At 27.4% G+C, this 6,000-nt stretch overlaps 1 protein-coding gene across 1 annotated transcript in view; it reads left to right on the top strand.

The window, feature by feature from the left end:
- The first annotated feature begins 696 nt into the window (after positions 1-696).
- Positions 697-6,000, top strand: part of LOC142334250 (facilitated trehalose transporter Tret1-like) — a 92,713-nt gene continuing 87,409 nt past the window's right edge. The window contains exon 1 of the mRNA XM_075382123.1: positions 697-1,071. The gene's annotated coding sequence lies outside the window, so the exon portion shown is untranslated. The remainder of the gene's footprint in view (positions 1,072-6,000) is intronic.

Here is a 6,000-nt window from a genome sequence, read left to right as displayed (position 1 = left end):
TTTTTTTAAAACTTTGCAATGATCTAAAATACTAAGATAATAATAATAATCACATTCTGTCACGTGTATAGTCTTAATTTCAATGATTTAGATCCTGGTGTAACATATTTTCTTTTGCCCTATCATTCCATTTTGTATAAAATTTCGAAGGCGCTTAAATTTTATAGCTAAAAATATGAAATTATCTGTTATGTATCTAAATTAATAGGTACATTTCCACATAATAAAGTTAATTACATTTAAAAAGAAATAATATTAAAACAAAATTTTTCATAAATTTCTTACAAAATTATATATTCAGATTAATAATTCCAATCGCGATAATAAAAATTTTATAAAATTATTTGTTATGAAATAAACAGTATGAACCCAACATTTTCAAGAATGTTGTTAGAGATAAGCGATTAGAAGACAAGAAGTCAGGGACTAACATAATAAACACTCTTCTGCATAAAAGCATTCCTCTCAGGCAGTGAGCAAGGCTTGGTCTACGGCCAACAGCTCTTCAAGGCCTTACGTACTAGCGTACATAGAAGACGGTGTGGAAGACGTAATAGATAGAAGGAGTAACGAAGAAGCGGAGAAAAGAAGAGAAGGAAGAAGTAAAGAGACCGGTTTGGAAGACAAAGACGAGGTTGGTTGGACAAGCTGTTCCGCGAACCTGTTCTGTCTTACTGCGAATTCTTGTCTCTCTCGTGCTCTCTTACGAGTGCGTCGGTAAGGGTGGAAGAGTAGGAGATAGATAATTTTCCAAGAGTCCAGTCGAAGCAGGAGAGAGTACGAGTAACGTCGTACGGGTTGTTTTGCACCCAAGGAGAGAGAAGGACAGATATATTTACTGAGAAAGAGAGAGGACAGGTAGTAGTAGAAGTAGTAGTATATTACTTATAGTGTGTAGGGACTGTGGACAATATTCAGTACAACAAGAGAGAGCATTCGACACTCGTTGTAACCATCGATGTCAATCATTTTAACTAAATCGTACGAAATTGATTATAATGTTTTGTGAACCGTTCTACCTTACTATCTACAAGCATTTGGCCGTCTTCAAAATCATGCAACGCGTGACATGTAAGTAATAATAATTTGAAAAATCTTTTATGTAGCCTAGTTTTAATCCTAACTTGTACATGTTGTATTTAAAGGTTTTGTTAACATTCCGCGCCACGTGTCATTTATATAACCGAGTTATATTTTATTTAAAATAAATTTAATAGAAATCTCTTGACTCGTTTAAGTAGATTTAACTGTAAATATTATATTTAACTTGAAATCATCATATTTTTAAAATAAATAATGTATACTTAATTCACCGCGCGTAAATTAATAAACATATTTTACAATTGTTTTTAAAAATCAGCTAATTTTAATTATACGGTAATTAAAATAGTTTTAGTAATCGTAATACGAAATAAACTGTTAAAGAAAGTAAATGTACCAATCGATCTCAATAGCTACATAAAAAAAAGACAATTACAAAAAAAAAAAAAAATGTTATAGATGCGTACTTTAACAGTTTCTATTTCTGTTACAATAATCGTTCAGTGCCTAATTACAAAATTATAATTTTGTCTTTTTAGGTTAATGAAACCTAGATTTTGGTTAGTTCCTTGTTGCGTACGGAAAATGTACCGCTGTTTAATATTACGCTAATACTTTAAGAAATACTCTCGTACATTTTAGAAAATTTAAATCCTCAATTAATAACACATTTAGTAATAAATTTATGATCCTGTTAGTTTTATAAAAAATATTTTACAATAATAGTTATAATTAATAAATACGATTTTTTATACAAGTCTTACATATAAATATATCACACAAAACAAGTTATTTATTAATATTAATAGCCTCCTTCAATAGCAATAATAATTGATCCTCGTATTAAAGTTTCTGCGTTCTGCTGCTAATCACTATTTAGGAATTTTCTAATTCTTTGTATAATATAAGTAGAGGTAAATAAAAAAAAAAATTATAAATCTCTTTTCATATGAGACCTAAGTCATTGTAATTTGTAACAATTTTATTCACTGTATAATAAATGTGGTCGGGTTATATAAATGTTATAGAAGCATGAAGGTAATATAGCTTAATGCTTTGCTTTAATAAGTAATTCTTACATTTTTGTAAATACAAAATAAAAAAATAATCCCACCGGGTTGGTCTAGTGGTAAACTCGCCGTCGTAAATCAGCTGATTTCGAAGTCGAAGTTCTCAGGTTCAAATCTTAATAAAGGTAGTATTTTTATTTGCATTTGAATACGAGATTGTGGATACCGATGTTCTTTGGTGGTTGGGTTTCAATTAACCACTCGTCTCAGGAGTAGTCGATCTGAGTTTGTTCAAGACTATAAATTTACTGGTGCGGTTACATTACCCTGATAAGTCGCAAATGACTTTAATTGTTGATGCTGTAAATAAATGTATTAAAAAACAAATAGTTTCTTTTTTTTAACAAGACTATAATCGTTTTGTGCATTTTTTCTTTTAACGTAATTCATTTAAATTATTAGAACGTTGGACATTTATTTACTTTTTCTTAGAAAAGGATATTTATGGTCCTTATTGTTTCTAAGTACTTAGAAACAATATAAAGAAATGCAATTGTTGAAAGTAGTTTTCAAGTTTTCCTTTAGATATTCCTCTTTCCGGGTGCATAATGCATAAGAGGTCTTTGTTTTTTCAATCGAGTTTATTCTGTAATGTTCAGTCAAGTCGTATTAACAATTTATTTAGAAAGAGTAAATATTATTTAGTAAAACAACTAATAATATGTTATAAGTACTATTTATTGGGGTAAGGGATTACGATTTCTAAAATGCGCTAAGCTTGCTAGGAAAAATATCACAAGCTGAAAGAATAAGCATTTTTTCTATAGGAATGAAGTTATTATAAAAAAATCTTGGTATTTTTATTACAGTAACTCTGTGAAAACAGTAGTTACCTAATGTTAGGTTATTAATAATCATAATTTTGCTTCTAATATTATTACTAGTATTACGACTACTTTGATTGTTGAATGCACTGATATTTAAAATTTACGTCATATTTATAGTCAATAAAATTACTATTTATTTTATTAAAGTACTCGGATTAACATCGTTCTGAATATTATAAACTAGTTTATTTTAGTAAACAATGGAGCTGGTTAATGAAATATAATTGATTAAAAATTGAAATAATTATATTTGAAATTTTTGTAATTATAATTAAATTAGTAATCGACTTGCTAAGTTGATAAAATCTAATAAAAGTGTGCTGAGCATTCGGATTATCTAATCTATTGAAGAATTCCTTACTTGATAGCAAATGTATTATTAATCAATACATAACGCTTTATGCAACTAGTATTAAGATACAATTAATCACACTACGGCCAGAATTAAACTCTCCTTTTAGTAATTTTAGCATTACTGTTTATATCTTATGCGATCGATAAATATCAAATTACGTAAACCACAATCAGATGATTTCGTCTTTTGAAGTACTTTTAGTTATGAGGAAACTTACGCACATTAACTGGCGAAAGAAATTATCAGTGAATGTAGTATTTAATTTGATACTCTCTAAAAAATCTTTCTGACCTACGCGTCTTTTATAATTTGTAAATTTAAATTCAAATTAAAAAGTTATTTCTCATGGAGTATTTATGTGTCGATATTTATCATAGACTCAACGCAAATGAATATAAATTAGTTTCGGGAAAAGTCAGAATTTCTAAAATATTACTTTAATATTTTTCCATAAAATAAAAATTATTTCATGAATTAGTTAAATTCGTAAAACAAATAATTAAAAAATTATTTCTTGTATAAGTAAGCAGGTGTTATGTTTCCTGTACTAAATTCTGTTTTCTTACTAATCTAATTACTCATACATCCCGCTGTCATAATCGTTGTATATACAATTTATAAACTAGTAACAGTATTGTCCTTAAAAAAAAACAATATAAGCATTTTCTTCTTGACATATAATTGAAATACTTCCTCATTATCTGAAACCATTGTTTCGTGAGCTTTGTAAAGGAACTGCTGAACTGGACTGTAGGCCAGTAAAGAAATCCTTTTTTTTTCATAAAATATAAAAACAGAAAATAAATATAAGTATACGTAAGATTTTTCCTGAAACAAAAGTAAAATATTTAACGTACAAAAGAAAGTAAATTTTAAAAATAATTCATAAGTAATGAATTAACAGCTTTAATAAAAAAAAATTAAGGAAAAGTAAAGAATTAAATTCTACGTTCTTGTCATAATAATCAATAAGTGGTGAAAAATAAATTTTGTTTTCAATCAACACTACTTTACACTTAGGGACTTAAATACCAGTAGAAATATAAATATTCGGCTTACAAAACTGTACGACGTGAGACGTTCAAATTGAAAAGCAAATAGATATTAATACTTAACATAGAATATACAATCACTTTCGAATACTACATTCCATTGCAGCAAACATACATAAATATAATGTAATGCATGACATACATAAATATATTTAGTTGACGCTTATAGTTTTGTTTATTTAACCTATCTCAATATTACAGCCCACACTGTTGAAGTTATGCAGTCTAATTCAAAATAAAAGTTTAATATAAATTACATAATATAAAATGTAGTCGGGACGAAGGCACACTTTTCAGATTTATTTTGTGCTGATCCTTAAGCAACGGTTATTCTTTTTCAAAAAAATTCACTGCATCTGACTCGCATGGCATAAGAACAGAATCTGAATGGGTGTTTTCTAAACATTAGAATATAACGTTTTCTAAATCGTTCCAAATGTTATGGGGGATGGGGATATGTTTTCTAAAACGCTATGAAACTCAAAGATATAAAGAAATCAAATCCGATACCTGGACGATAAATACAAACATGTATTGTATTTGTATGTAATTATTTTGTATATATATATATATATATATATATATATATATATATATATACATGTGTGTGTGGGTGTGTGTGTGTATAAGATAAAAATATTAATACTAGTATATTTTTTGTTTTAAAAAATTGCTGAAAATTTACAAAACTTACATTCATTCATTATTGTTCAGTGTGGGAAAATTTATTTATTGAACAACCGTCTTTTTAGACAGTTAACATATTAATGCTTGTTTCTGCGAACTTCCAGGGAAGTATCTGAATCTGACAACCTCTTAACCTCTGAGTAAGTGAACCAATTACAAATTTTAATTCAAAAGCACCTCAGAGTTCAGGAAAAGATATAAAACGGAAACGTATAAATTCTTTGATTTCGGTTTTATTTTGAGTTTGTCTACAAAATAGAATAGTGATAATCTTTTTTTATATATGTATAAGCAGAAATTGAATTTATGGAATTATGAATTAAAAAAGTCAACTTAAAAATATTTATTTAATTATTTTAAAATATTTTTTGGGTAAAGAAATCACCCAGATTGATGAAGGCTTGATATAATTACTAACATAATGAAAATGAATGCAATGATAACCAAAAAAAAAATGCTAATTTTTTTCAGGTAGTCGAATTTAGGACGTAGAGCTTACGACCTATCTTTCTTGAGCTATACCTCTCCTTTCTTTTATAGGTTGCTGAAGCTCTTTTGTATTTTTTAACACACTATATCCTGCGGAAATATAGTAAAAATCCACCATAATTCTAATAAAAGTTAATCTGTCATAAGGTTTTTCATATCTTGTAGGTTACGGACTAATTATTATTCGTACTTACACTATTTTTTAATTAAAATATTGTTTATTAATTATTTTTGTTTGTTTATAACACTATTTATTCAATTTTTTCTCAACTATGTCCCTACACACACACACACACACACACACACCGCTACATATTTAGCTCTATAAATGAAACAATAGTTTTGAAATTTATAAAAATATTCCTTCTTTATTTTATTCCTTAACAAACCATAATTTCCTTTATTCATTTAAAAATTAAAACTAATTAATCTAAAAAAGACTAACTGATCACTTAATATCTTATTACAAAATAATAGTT

This window comes from Lycorma delicatula, chromosome 1 (assembly GCF_047948215.1).
Source record: "Lycorma delicatula isolate Av1 chromosome 1, ASM4794821v1, whole genome shotgun sequence".
Classification (NCBI taxonomy): Eukaryota; Metazoa; Arthropoda; class Insecta; order Hemiptera; family Fulgoridae; genus Lycorma; species Lycorma delicatula.
This window is presented reverse-complemented; position numbering and strand designations above follow the sequence as displayed.